The 15,206-nt window shown below is 45.0% G+C and overlaps 1 long non-coding RNA gene across 3 annotated transcripts in view; it reads right to left on the bottom strand.

Moving 5' to 3' along the window:
• The window catches only part of LOC102135060 (uncharacterized), a 578,423-nt gene that overhangs the window by 550,270 nt on the left and 12,947 nt on the right, over positions 1-15,206 (bottom strand). The gene's annotated exons all lie outside the window — the stretch shown is intronic.

The following is a 15,206-nucleotide window of genomic DNA, read 5'->3' as shown; positions in this document are numbered from 1 at the left end:
GGAAGAGTTAGCTACACATGAATTACAGCCCTGTTTACCCTTCTCCTTTAATGCTAATCATTTGTTGGTTTAAGTGCAGCTTTGCATCTAGACCAACTGTGTTCCATGCTGGAGCTCATGCTGAGCCTGACTTCCTGGGGAGAATTCCATCAAATGCTAAAACCACGTTATTTATCTGTAGGCACTAATAGTGGCCTGATAAGTCTGAACCTTTTGAAAGCATTAGCTTTCTAAATGGTTTCTTCAACAAAAGAACATCGCCACACCTCCCACCCTGGATTTGCAAATTGTTCTTCTCTGATACCGACCATATCACTGATCTCCAGGGTTATATAGGCAAGTCCAAGGTGAGTGAACTGAGAGAAACAGAGCTTGGTGTACAAAGACAAGGTGACCTGGAGGCCTTTCTGTAGGAGGTGTGGTTTAACAGGAGCAAATTGCCAAGTCCCAAACCCTGCCTTATTTGTGAATATAATTGTGGACTCAGGAAGTATAGGTATTCTTCTAGAAGAGGGACTTTCTAGTGTCTTATAATATTGGTTGGGGGAAGGCTCAATAATTCTTTTTCCTCATCCCTTTATCGTTCTCTTCATCTACATATTTTCTAGATCAATACCTCATTTGGGGGTGGGAAGGGGGGTGTCATGGCTCTTCCTGAAGCTTCTCATACCCAGTTTTCCATCCTCCATCGTCCCCAAAGCTTCTCTAGGTGAGAGCCCTGAAACTCAAAAACCAGAAAGTGCATGAAGTAAACCAGCCCCTGAAGTAGGAAAGGCTGTTGTGAGCCCAGAGGACACCTGCTCCCCCACCCCCAAAGCCCAGGCCCCTTTTCTCTCCAGGGCTGGGCCCCCAGCCTCACTCCTGCCACCCGCCTTGGGGAGCTAAAACAAACAGTTCTTTGGAAAGGCAATGAAAAGAAATGGCTGAGTCAGGCCTTCTGTTTAAACAGTCCCCACCTGTTCCCTCACCACTCGCCTCCCCCCACTGCCCACCCTGTGCTTCCCCCACTTCCCTTTCTCTTCTTTTCTTTTTCCCTTTGTTGCTCATTTTCAAAAGGGCAGAGTTGACAGCTCTTGCCTTGAGCAAAGCCAACCCCAGAGCCAGTGAGCAGCGAGGAGTGGCCTCGGGCTGTGACCCAGTGCCTTCCTGCCCCTCCTGCCTGGCTCCCCAGCCTCCCACCCTCAGCCTGCAGTGGCTGTGTCTGGTCAACAGGCAGTGAGAGAGAAGGGAGGAGGGACTTAGTTACCAAGAAAGAGAATCCCAGCCAGAAACGAGAGAAGACCAGAGAGGACATGAGAAGGGACAAAGGGAGACAGATAAGGTGCAGCCTCACAAAGGGATGTGCCTTCTCATTGGCTGGAACTCACAATCACCCCATACACCTGTTGCTATGTGTAAAAATAATTTCCTGGCATTGGAGGAAATGAATTATTTGCCCATATTAAAAATTAAGGAAAAGAAATGTTTCCAAAGTGACGCAGGTTAAGTTAGACATTTCCCTGACCAGCTAACTGCTCCTTTCCAAACCGATGAAGCCTTTTAGAGCTCCCCTGCAGGAACAGTAACTGTCTCTCCAAGTCCACTGCTGGCTCTTTGAAATCAAAAGTCTTTTTTTAAATTACATTTTCTATTTTGAGAAAATTGTAGAATAATATGCAGTCGTAAGAAATAATGCAGAGATCTCCTGCACTCTCTACCCAGTTACCCCAATAGTAACATCCGGCAAAACTATTGTACAATAGCAAACTGGGATATAGATTTTTATAGCCAAGATACAGAACATTTCCAAGACCAGAACCGCTCATGTTGCCCTTATGTAGCCACACCCACTTCCTACCTATCCTACCCAGTACCCTTAACCCCCGGTAAATACCGATCTCTTCGTTTCTATAATGTTTCTATTTTGAGAATGTTCTATAAATTGAATCATTCAGCATGTGACTTTTTCAGATTGCCTTTTTTCATTCAGCATAATTCTCTAGAGACTGGACCAAGTAGTTGTGTGTATCAATAGTTCATTCATTTTTGTGGCTAAGTAGTGTTCTATCGTATGGCTTGACCACAGTTTGCTTAATGCGCTCACCTGTTGAAGGACACTTGGATTGTTTCCAGGTTTGGCTGTTACAAATAAAGCTGCCATTCATTTTTGTGTCAAGATAAGTCTTCATTTCTCTGGCATAAATGTTCAAGAATTGATTGCTGGGTCCTATGAAAATTGCAGGTTTAGTAGTATACCTTTTAAAAGTATTCTTTAAAATTACTCCATACGTATGTCTAGAGGTGTTCCAGGCTGGGAGGTGAGCAGAAGAGGAAGCTGGAAGTAGAAGGAGGGGGTCTTGGGGACCTTGATTCTTGGAGCTGAGTTGCTACCAGTACACCCCCTGTGTCTATACCCCACAGTGAAGGTGAGCCAGCAGCAAACCAACTGTGGTGGGTAGAAGAATGACCCGCCTCCCAAAGATGGCTATGCCCTCATCCCCAGAACCTGTGAATATGTTAAGTTACATGGCAAAGACAAATGAAGGCTGCAGATGGAATTGGGGTTGTTAATCAGATGACCTTGAGATGGGAGATTATCCTGGGTGGTCCAGATGGCCCCAATGTCATTACAGAAACCTTAAAAGTAGAAAGAGGCAGAAGAGGAGAGTCAGAGAAAGCAAAGTGACTATGGAAGAACACCCCAAACAGATGATGTGGTTGGTTTCAAAGATGGAGGAAAGGGGCCACGAGCAAAGGAATGTGAGCAGCTTCTAGAAGCTGGAACAAAGAAAAAAAGCGGGTTCTCCCCTAGAGGCTTCAGAAAGGAACACAGTCCTGATTTAACCCAGTAATACCTGGGTCAGACCTCTGACCTCCAGAAGTGTCAGATAATAACATTCCTGCTGCTCCAAGCCACCAGCTTCATGGTTAGGTTGTATCTTGATGCTCTCACAGATAAGCTCTCAAGGCAGTGATCCTCACTGTGTTACAGCTGCAGATAGAAAACAAATGCACCAAGTGACCTCTATGTGGATTTCAGCCTTCAGAGTTGACCACCGCTGCTCTGAATGAGCAGACTGCAGCTGCCTGCCATTATGAGGGAGAGACCAGAAACTCCATACATGGCACTTCTCTTAGCTCACTTGGCTGAAGACACCCTGGTCTTTCTTTGTGTGTCTAGACACTTTCCAACACAGCCACAGGCTTCCTGCCCACTGGACCTGCTGCCTGTGCCGTCTTTCCCACGTACCCCAGCCTGTCTGGGCCTTGTTTCATCCCTTTCCAAGGTACCATCTTCAGCATCAAGGACTCTTGGAGTCTCAGTCCAGCAAACCCACACACCAGCCCAGCCTTACTCATCCTGAAGGCTTAGAGTGAGAGTTAGGACTTGGAACTTGTCTATGGGGACTCAGTACTTAATACAAACCCATGTGGCCTGCCTCTCTTACAGTCAGAGATTGCTCTGCAAATGCAGGCAGTGGATGGTTCATTCGCATATTAATGACCTGGGCTTTTTTCTCCCTGATAATGACCCTAGGGAGTAGTGAGCCTTGGGTGCGGATGGAGGAGATCCAGAGAAATAATGCCAAAAGGATCCTTTCATGAGGAAGCAGAAGTGAGATGATGACTCTCTCAATCAGTAGTTCTCAAGGGAAGTGGGAATCAGAATTACCTAGGGAATTTTTTCAACACAGCACACACAACATACACATTCTACTCTATCTGAATTATTATAATTCTATGAGGATCACTGCCTTGAGAGCTTATCTGTAAGAGCATCAAGATACAACCTAACCAATAAGCAAATAATACCTATGAACCACTCCACTCAACACTTCTCCCAGCACACACACACACACACACACACTTTTAATTTGATCAATTGTTTTATATCTAGTTAGGCTTTGGCATAAAGCCAAGACTAAGAAACTGGTCTAGGCTACAAGACCCCTCTAATTAGCAACCTCCCCCCAACTGAGTCCTCCCTCTCACCTTCATGTGGCATTCCACACCTAGCCTACTTTCTCATTTGATACACGGGTTTGGACAAGAGGAGGTGGAAAGGAAAATGGATAGGTTGTCACTCCTCCAAAGATTTCCAGAGATACAACCAAAGAAAATATCCCACTGACAATGAGACCTCTGAAACAGCAAGAATACCTCCCTCACTTATTTAACAAATATTTGTTCTGCAAAAACATAAGAAGTATCACCCAGGATCAAGCCAAAGGTGTGTGTAGCCCACTGCTGCAAGCTCTCTGACCATGTGCTGGAGCAGGCCATCAACAAGGGCAGCAGCCCTCAACCAATCACCCCTGACCCTCACAGGGCAGCCAACAAATCTGAATAAGTATGCTCTTTTTTTTTGCCGCACCTGAGTGCACACACTGTCAGGGCAGTGGTGGTCCTGTGTCCTTTTGAGGTGACTGTACCATGTAACTCAGTTGAGAGCAGGTGCTCCTTGCATTGAGTAAGGGGGCAGGGTACCTTCCAAAGAAGGAGTACATGCTCAGTGGAACATGCGAGCACCACTGGTGACAATGTATGGGAGCATGGTCAGGGTCATACAGAGTTCTGCTCATCAGGAGTTCAAGATCAACCTGGGCAATATAACAAGACCCCTGTCTCCAAAAAAAAATTTTTTTTAATTAGCTAGGTGTGGTGGTGTGCACCTGTTGTCCCAGCTACTCAGGAGGCTGAGGTGGGGAGATCACTAGAGTCCGGGAAGCCAAGGCTGTAGTGAGCCATGATCATGCCACTGCACTCCAACCTGGGCAATAGAGCAAGACCTTGTCTCATTTTTTTTAAAAAGGGAGACAGAGAGTTCTGCTCATAAGGACCACGGCACTGAAAGGAACCCAAGAGAAATATGAGGTGACTGAATGCTTTCTTGGATACTAAAACACATCGTTGGTTGTATTGTAATAATCACTGACTCATCAATTGCTATCTTCAGTTCTTTCATCATATCAAGCGTGTTTCCAATATTATAAGTACAAAATGATTGGAAACCACTAGATTAGACACAGACCTGAATCCCATTAATTTCACTGAAGTTTTTCTGTGACCCACCTGTACCACCTTTGAAAGGTAATAATCTCACCAGAATGTATTCATGGCTCCATAAAATTTAAGTTCTGTTTTTGTCTTTTTTTAGTTTTTTATTGATACATAATTGTACATATGTATGGGATACATGTGATATTTTGATACATGCATATAAGAGATAATGATCAAATCAGGGTAATGAGGATATCCATCACCTCAAACATGTATTATTTCTGGATCTTGGGTATGTCCTCTTAAATTGTCTTCTAAAATTACCCATTTCATCCTTCTAGGGATGCTCCCTTCTTCTCATAGGGAAGGAGTTTAAAATCATATCCAGGTTCACCATATTTCAACCCTGAATGGCTTCATAAAAGTGTGCTATAGGCCTCCATACTTTCAGGATGAAAATCCTCTTTAAAAGCAGATGGAAGGTCTTTCATGAACCAGATCTATTATTTTTAGATAATAGCCTCTCTATTGTTTTCATTTGAGACCCGGCAACTAGAATGTGTTTGCACCAAGGTTTGTATGAGGAGCAGAGCAAACACTTCTGGTTTCAATATCCTTTTTGACAAAGTTCAACACCATGCTGGCTTGCTTTCTGCTACAGCTAACAACCCTGTCTTCAGGAAACAGTCTGCAAAAGACTCTTAGTTTCTGTTTTTAGGGCTGCAAAATTCCAATAAAAGTTTAAAAAGTCTTGCCTAACCCTAAAAAGTCAGGGTGAAGAATTTCCCACCCCTCACATATGTGTAGTAAACTTAACATATTTTTTATTATAAAAGCAATATAAGTTCACTGCAGAAAGTTGAAAAATAGAGAAAAGGCACAAAGAAAACAAAACTCGCCCATATTCTCTCTGTTATTTGTATATAAATATTTTAACATAAACAGGATCATACTGTATCTAACTAGATCTAACCTGCTTTTTGGATGTATTAATAAGACATGAACACTTTGACAAAAAAGCTTGATCAAACTTTAGTAAGGATATTCTAAGGCCTTGAGGTCTCAACCTTGACCTCCATCTTTGTCAGGCCTGTATTGACCAGCTGTAGCAAGAATCTTGCAAAGTGGGTTTAGAACAACTCCTCCAACCTTGATATCAAATACCTCATCCTCCCTCCTTGGTGTCTGACCACCCTGGTCTTCCTTCAGCAATAATTCCATCAAGTCTGTTTAGCCAGAACCCCCTCCCTTATCCTTGATGTTTCCTCTTAGCAATTTTCCATCCACTGACTCCCACCCTGCACCTGGGCCATAAGTGCCCCAACTGGTCCATGCTGTATTCCGAGTTGAACCCAGTTCTCTACTGAGGGCTCTCTCCCTCTATTGCAATGGTTCCAGAATAAAATCTGTTTTTACTGTCCTAATGACTGTATGTCGGGTGTGTCCTCTTAAATTGTTTTCTAAAATTACCCATTTCATGCTTCTAGGGATGATCTGGTTTTCTTTAACAATTTTCTATTGTTATTTATGTAGATCTTTTTCAACATAATTTTTCACGGCAGATGGCATTCTATCATATGGATGCATCATGATTTATTAAACGTATCCTTTATTGTGGGCTAGTCATCCATTCTTAATTTTTCACTACTTCAAGCAATCTTTTTAAAGAGTATTGCATATTGAATCCTAACTTATAGCTCACCACAGAGAAAAAGGATATGAAACGTAAAGTGAATCTTCAGAATGCTAATTTTATGACTGTGTGACAAGTAGCTAATGGCTATTCATTTAGGCTGATGACTTTGACAGGAGCAAAGATAGAAACAAACCAAAACTCTTTACAGAAATTTATATGACAGCCTGAAGATGGTAGTTGCTTTGGTAGGTTTGGAACAGTAAGTACATCAACCAACTAAATGATAGTTCATTGAATGTAAAAGGCATTTATTCATTCAATCTAAAATAATAAGATGTACCATTTAGTTTAGGTTCTATTAAGAAAGGGGCGGGAACACTGCTAAGAATCACATGATCTTGTCATTTGTAAACAGCATCCTGGTTGTTCCAAAAACCAAAGGCCCCAGGAAGAAAGTCTTGCTAAAGAGATGGTGGGCAGGAATTGGATCTGGGTTGGAAGGGAATCAGCAAGCAGCCAATTCTAAGGTAGTTTCACCCTAAACCCAAGGCCTGTATTTAGAATATTTCAAATAGACACCCTATGACTTTGATGAAAATCAAGTTGGCAGCTCCAGAGAAAATCAGCCTGGGATTGCCAAAGCATGATTATTTTATTAGATTGCATGTTATCTTGAAATGGTAAAATAGGCCAGGCGCAGTGGCTCACACCTATAATCCCAGCACTTTGGGAGGCCGAGGCTGGTGGATCACCTGAGATCAGGAGTTCAAGACTAGCCTGGCCAGCATGGTGAAACCCTATCTCTACTAAAAATACAAAAATTAGCCGGGCTTGATGGCACATGCCTGTAGTCCCAGCTGCTTGGGAGGCTGAGGCAGGAGAATCACTTGAATCCAGGAAGTGGAGGTTGCAGTGAGCCAATATAGTACCACTACACTCCAGCCTAGGCAACAGGTGAGATTCCGTCAAAAAAAAAAGAAAGAAAGAAAGAAAGAAAGAAAGAAAGAAAGAAAGAAAGAAAGAAAGAAAGAAAGAAAGAAAGAAAGAAAGAAAGAAAGAAAGAAAGGAAAGAAAGGAAAGAAAGGAAAGAAAGGAAAGAAAGGAAAGAAAGGAAAGAAAGGAAAGAAAGGAAAGAAAGGAAAGAAAGGAAAGAAAGGAAAGAAAGGAAAGAAAGGAAAGAAAGGAAAGAAAGGAAAGAAAGGAAAGAAAGGAAAGAAAGGAAAGAAAGGAAAGAAAGGAGTAAAATAAGCCTGTGACTTGCCACACGGTGGTTTAGTCCATCTCACCTACTCACCGCTCCCTGACTTTACCAGGCTACTTAGCTCCTCTGTGTACTTTCCAAAGTAGTTTTCTCTGCCTGAAACATCCTTGTTCATCCAGAAAATACAACTCAAGGCTTACCATCTTGGGGAGACTTTCCCTGACCTCCTCACCAAGGAGGAGCTGGAGCTGCCAGCCCCCCGAAATAGACCACTCCTTCCTTAGACCTACCGCTAACTATACACCCCACTTCTGGGTAAACTAGGCCCTCTCAGACCAAAACAGCTTGACAAAGACAAACCTGGCACGGGGCTCTTCGCTTGGTGTTGCTGACTCTAATAGCCAGAATCTTGCCTGATTGTCAAGCAAGATTGTCACGGTCTGGTAACAATAAGCTTACCCTGCGGGCTCTTTAATTCTGAATGTTTTGAAGATAGTGAAAGGATTTGATGAGAAAGGCAGAGCCCAAATGAGTTCTACATACATTTTACTAAAAAGCCCACTTTATCCTATTCAAGGCAACCACCAGGCTAGGGAGTGTCCTCAGATCAGCTGTCAGTTTCCCTCCCTCTGAAGCAGTAAAGAGCCTTCACCTTAGGGAGTGGGTTGTTCAGGCATGGCCTTCTCTCCTCCAGCTGGCACTCACAGTTCCTCCAGTCCTCACCTGTGCATGCCACGTCTTATTCTGCATTGCCAGTTCTCAGTTACCGAATCTCTGAATTGTTGAGTTTGTTTTTAAAACTGTTCTTAAAACCCAACAAAAACCCTCCCTTACTAACAAGCCGTGCAAGGAGCTTGGGTCTGTTTGTACAGCCCAGCAGCTTTCTCTCTAATCTGGGCATGAGGATCTCAGACTCCCAGTGTTCTCTCTGCCTGGGAGGATCATTTCAAATTCCTTTTGGCGGGAAAGGGAAGTTCCTACCGGGAGACTTGACAAGAAAGGATCAATTCGTTCATTCCTCAGCACCCACAGCAACTCAAGAGCTTTACTGTTTAACCACTTTGTGCCCACTCGTCTGTAGACACCAATAATCTTAATCACACTGTGTTTTAATTAAGGATTCCCATATATATGTGTCTGGAAGTCCCTGGAAACCTGGAAGCATGTCTTAATTATCTTTGAATTCACAGCATTGAGCACAGTGCCTGCCACCCTCAATAGGTATTAATTTAAATGAATAACTGAATGCGAAAATGAGGTGGATTCAAACTGCATCTGCTTTGTGAAGAGATCTGGAGCACTGAAGTTCGAGCTGATAACACTCCCAGACTCTTGTCTCCATTGTACACCATCCTGTGTGATCACCAGTTGCTGAAAACATGCTCCTCTTTGTCCTTTGGTTTCTTTCTCTGTTCCCTTTTCTCACTGTTCCCCATTTCCATCTTCTCCCCAACCTCCAAAAAGCACATAAGATTTAAACGAACAAATCATCTATCTACATAAAGTTTGTTCGGAGATGGCATCACACCCTAGTAAAATCGCTTGGCACAGTTAAACAGCTGAAGTGAGATTGTGCAGACGGTGCAGGAATGCAGGAAATAAACAAAGGAAAAAAGCAAAGGCCTCCAGGTTGAGGTCTTTGGGAGACAGCCCATTGTCAGCTGCCTCTGCCACCACATTTTTTTGGACAGGATCTCCCAACATTATCCAGAGCACACATGACGGAGCCTCCTCTGTTGGGGTGCCAGAGCAGCTTCTCACTGTCACCCCCACAGCCATCTTTCTCAACAGAAAGCATCCCCTGGTACAAAGCAATCTGGGCTTTTACCCTCGGAGGATGGACAACTTCTGTCTGTGATGAATCCTACCAAGCCCCAGTTACCAGGTGTATCAGTCAGAATGGACAGGCAAAGTATGCTTTATAACAACCCCCAAATCTAAGAGGCTTAAAACAACACAGGTTTGTTTTATATCACGTGTGCATTGCAGACCTGCTGCCATGCACCTCTTCTCCCTCCAGGATCCAGGCTGATGGGGCCAATCATCGTCAGTGTCAGTGACAGAGGGCAAAAGGGGAAGAGTGCAGTGAATCCCACACCATCTCTTAAAGCTTCAGACAGGAAATGACAACCATCACTTCCACTCACATGCCATTGGCCAGAGCAAGTCACTGGCCGTGTCTGTATTCAAGTGGGTAAGGAAAGGTATAATAAAACTATCCCATGCCCGTGTGAGCCCCAATGACCAGCACACACTGTGTCTTCCATGAAGTTGGAGCCCAATTAATCTATGTTTAACAGGAGAAAAAAAAAAAAGATTAATGTCCCACTAGGGAAAAGGTAAAGAAAGGAAATGAAGCAGGAATATGCAAGACGAGAAGGGAGATAAGTACAGAGATGCTCTATGCAAAAGAAAGACTGACCCAGGGGAAGGGCCCAGGAGTCCTGAGTGAGTGGAGGTAGCTTGTCCCCTGTCTAGGGATCGGGAAATGAAACCGAAAAGGACAGAATTATGGAAAGAGACAAAAAGAATATGGTAGCAGCCAGAGGTAGAGCAGAGATGGTGAAAGAGGACATTTAGAAAGTCTTGTTATGTGGGATATGCTATGCCCTCTTCCGGCAGCTCCCCCTGCTTTAGGAGCGTGATTTGTGGGTTTTGAAAGTGACAACATGCTGAGGCTGGTCTCAGGGCAGGCACCAGGCAAGGCCAGAGTCTGCCAAGGAGGCCCAATTACTGTCTACAGGCCAGAGTCAAGTTTCATTTTGTTTTGTTTTCCTGATCTGGCTCCAGTGGATCCATCCCTCATCCTCTGCTGTGTCCCAGCCCCAACCCAGGTGCATGCACTGTGCTCTACCCCAGGGCCACACCGGGCCTGTTCAGCACTCCCCTGCTTTTGTGTCTTGGTGCTTATTGTCTTTACCACCTCCTCAGCCCCAGCCTCAATGTCTCCCACATTTTCTTCCACCTCTTCCACTCTCGAAATCCTCCCTGCTCATCAAGCTCCGTCTCAGAGACCACCAGTTCCCTTGAATCACCAAGTCAAGCTGCTCGTCCTCTCTGTGCCACAGCCGTCCCCCTCCTGGAGGAATGCCGTTATACTAGAATTACTGTTGACATGCTGTTGCCCTTGAAAGACCATGAGACCCTGGAAGGCAGGGGATCATTTCTACTCAGCTTCCATTTTTGTCCCCAGCTCCCATGACAGGATTGCATCATGACCACGATGATGCTAATAGGAACAATCGTGACAGATGAGGTTGGTGCTGGGCCCTCTTTGAAGGGCTCAAGTCCATCCTCATTTTATCTATACAACCACTCTGGCGAGTGTGATGCCTTATTCTCCAGTTGAAAACCTGGCGACCCAGAGAGTAAGTAACAAGTCTCAAATCCCACAGCTCTGGAGTCAGACCGACCTCTATGGGAACACTTTCCTCAGTACTTACCTACGTGTGTGCCATTAACACCAGTGGCCAGTTGCTTCTCCAGAGTTCTGAGCACACACAACTCAGTGGTGGACTGGGATTTCAGCTCAAGTCTTGCTGACGCCAGAGATTATGTTTTGTGGCAGAGACCACAAGAGGCTCACCAAGCCATCATCCTTTACCCCCAGGCACTACATTTCCCTCCTGGTATGCGAGGTGTGGCCATGTGGGCGAGAGTGATGAACACCGCCTATTGACCAGGCCATGGAAACTTTCTGTACAGGCACCCATGGCCTCTCCTCCCCAACCCCTGCTGCCCTGTGAATGCAAGGCTCCAATGGAGGACACTGAGCTAGATGGCTGGTGTTTTCATGAAGTAGAGTCCCCTACCCTCTGCCCCTGCCTGAGGGTCCCCACCTCCAACAGTGTACCCCTCCACCCTGGAGATGTGAGCAAGAAATCAACATCTATTGTGTTAAGCCATTGAGGTTTGGTTGCTGATTGTTTAAACCACACAAACCTAAACAGCACTCCCTAGATTGTTAATTGTAAAGCAATATTTAGGGCAAATGGCAAGACTGCAGCAGTTTTATTATCTTAGCAAGAACCAGGAGAGGGTCCACAGGCGTGCTTAGAAGATTTGATGTCCATTCATCCATTTGAGGCTACACACCTTGAGGGCAGGCCACAGACTAGAGTCCTAAGAATGAGCTGGACAAAGGTTGAAGGGAGGTGGAGAAAGCTGAGCCAAGCCCCTGAAAGCAAGGAGGAGAGTCAGAAAAACGTGTGACTCAGAGTGTGCCTTGGAGAGTCTTCAGGGCAGAGCAGGGTGATTTCTGTCTACAAGGACAAACTGGCGCAGCTGAGGGCAGCTCCAAAAAGGAAAGGAGTTAAGGCTCCCTCCTGCCCTGCATGCTTGCCAAGTGTGAGAGGAGCCTGCATGGCTGCCATACTGGATGGGCAGCCTGGGCCACCCAGCTGAGATCTGGCCAAGTTCCTTCCCAGGTGGCCCCCTGAAACACGAGCTGGCGTTGTCTCCAGGCAGCCTACTTTCCATTGCCACTCTCTTTCTTTCTCTTTTTCTTTCTCTGCAATCTCCTCTCCCTACCACCTCCCTCCTACACATAAGTCAATGCATTAGGGAGAGATTGACAGTCCCCTGGGGCAGAGAACACCCTAAACCTACAAGCAGACATCCCTCTGCCCACCCACACATTGTGCCCTGAATATTTGAATGTCAACACCCAGGGTGCCCTGCCTGCCCATGCCAGAATCATTAAACAGCCAATGCCAGCATCTGGATCTGAGAGCTGGCAGAGCTAGGTGTGCCTCCAAAGGCAATATGTTTGCTTTCAGACCAGCTTGAATGGGGAAGGAGCTGCTTTGCTGGCAGCCTTGGTCCCCATGACAGAGCTCTTCTAGCTTGGCTCAAACTAGCATAAGGCAAAAAGATACCTGCATGCATTAAGAAGCCATTTCTGAAGCCATCTGTCCAGGCTCCAAGGCCCCTATACTACCCACCAAGTCCTCTCACCAACACAGCCTTCCAGATTCTAGTGCAGTCCAGCCCTCAACCCAAGACTGGGCTGCTAGAGAACTTTCTCAAAACCCAGATTTGGGGAGTATTTCTGCACCCCTATCCCATAATTTCAGCATGCAACAGCTTTCTCTTTGCATTCAGAGAGGGGAAGCAACTTGCCAAAAACCACACAGGTGTGATGAGACCCCAGCCTTGGTCCTAGTGTCCTGGAGTTCCCCCAATCAGCTGAGAGGTATCAGTTCACAGTTCCAGAGAACAGCTTGGGAAAAGCCTACTTCTCTAGGTCAAGAAGGAAGGGGGAGTCATACAGGGAGTGCAAATAAAGCACCAGGCAAATATCTGAGAGAACAAACATAAGGAATGATGATATATGTTAGGGAAGGGAGTGGATGGATCCAAAGAAGAAAATGCAAAAACAGCAAGCAGGACATGACCTCCATGCTCAGCATTATCCAAGGAGGGTTCCTTTTGTGCTGAGTAAATAAGACCGGTCTGCTTCTGCCCCTATAGGAATATTAAGCACCATTCCTGATTCAGGTAGATATTTAACAGCTCAATAATTCATTCATTCATTTAGTTAAAACTGTTGTGCTCATTGTGTGTCTGACATCATGGTGGCAACTGAAAGATTAAAGATGTGGCCTCTGTAAGGTGGAGCTTTCCTACGCTCATGTGTATAGCCAGCCCCTTTCCTCCCTGCCATATTCAGATGATGGCTTTCCAGGTGGCAAGGATGTGTCCCCCTGAGTTATCCATGCTCCCTTGTCACCTTCACCCCTACCCAATAGCATAGGGGTAAAAGTGAACTCTGGAACCACACTGCTTGTTTTCAAAAGTAGGCTCTGCTCCTTCCCAGCTTGGGGATCTTGGGTAAGTTCCTTAGCTGTGTGCCTCAGCTGTTTCAGCTGCAAAGTGGAGTTAATAACAGAACTCCCTTCATAGAGTTGAGGACTGAATGAGTTAACACACAGTGTCTTAGCACAGTGTCGGATGCATAACAAGCATTCCATAAACAGTAGCTGTTGATATCATTGAACTGACCACACAACAAAAGTCACTGCCAAACATAAGGAAGCAGTTGTCAATGGCCATAGACCTGAGCAAAGCTGAAAGGTTTGCATAGAAAACCAGACAATGAATCTGGCCTCCTTGCATGGACTCTAATCAGATAAATACAGGAAATCAAGCATTTATACATCTACAGGCCAAGAGATAAATGGATTATTGGAATGGTGATTGGCTAATAAGTTTGGAGAATTTCCTATTTAAACCTAAATATGAAAGACCCACTCCCGCTCTCTGGCTCTCAGCCGTGGCACTGTTGTAGGAGAAAAGGTAGGTGAAGTGGGATGGGAGTCCCACACAGACTTCTGAGAGGGTGCTATGGCTCAGAACCAGGAAAGGCAGGGGTCCTAACAGGAGATCAATGTAAATCCAAGTCCTTGAGAAAGGTGATAGGTGGCCATGGCTAAAGGTTTTCACAATTTTGACACCATACTTTCCCTGGTGTCTTCCCACCTGCCCTCCCTCATCCCAGCCCAGGGTGGGGTCAAAGACAGAAGGATTTGGAAGGCTGGACCCGAAGTCCCAGGAAAACTCCTTTCTCTGTTCCCCTGGATTAGAAGATTAGGAAAACAAAGGAGCAATTCACCAGTGGATTCTGCAATTCTCCCATATTAGACTCAGCCACCACTGAGTTCCCACCATCTCAAGTGGCTGGAGAGGGGGTTGAGACCGGCTGTCTGGCCTTAAGCAGTGTCATTGCACAGATGCTTCTCCCAGAGATGCTCCTCTGCCTTCCTATGCATGCAGTGTGGAGGAGAAGAGAGTGAGTGTATAAGTGTGGACACGTGTACGTGTGTATATGGGTTGCTTAGGGGAAAATCAGAGGCAAGGGAAATAGGTACTGAGTCAGAAAATCTTCCACAGATCTTCTGTTCAGAAAAATGCATGGTTCCCACCCAGTTTTCTTAAATCAAGAAGACGGACAATGACCATGGAAACTGATACAACTGAACTGACTTCCAACAGAAACACTCTGCAAGACAGAGACAATTGGAAACTTGTGGAAAATTGATGAAGAAAGAAACATGCCCACAATTTCATCATGGACAGAATTTGGGTATATTTCTTCCAGTTTTTTTCCTCTTATGTTTCTTTTAAAATATGTATACTCATTATCATGCAGTTCAAACTTTCCTGGGTCCTGTGATGTCTTCTTTTTCTTAACACTATATCACAAGCATTTTTCCATGTTCCACACATTTTTATCCATCTAGCTTTCTTTTTTTTTTTTTTTTTTTTTTTTTTTTTTTTTTTTTTTTTTTTGAGACGGAGTCTCGCTCTGTCGCCCAGGCTGGAGTGCAATGGCCGGATCTCAGCTCACTGCAAGCTCCGCCTCCCGGGTTCACGCCATTCTCCTGCCTC

Source organism: Macaca fascicularis, chromosome 12 (genome assembly GCF_037993035.2).
Source record: "Macaca fascicularis isolate 582-1 chromosome 12, T2T-MFA8v1.1".
Lineage (NCBI taxonomy): Eukaryota > Metazoa > Chordata > Mammalia > Primates > Cercopithecidae > Macaca > Macaca fascicularis.
Note: the sequence above shows the minus strand (reverse complement) of the source record. Positions and strands in the feature narration are given on the sequence as shown.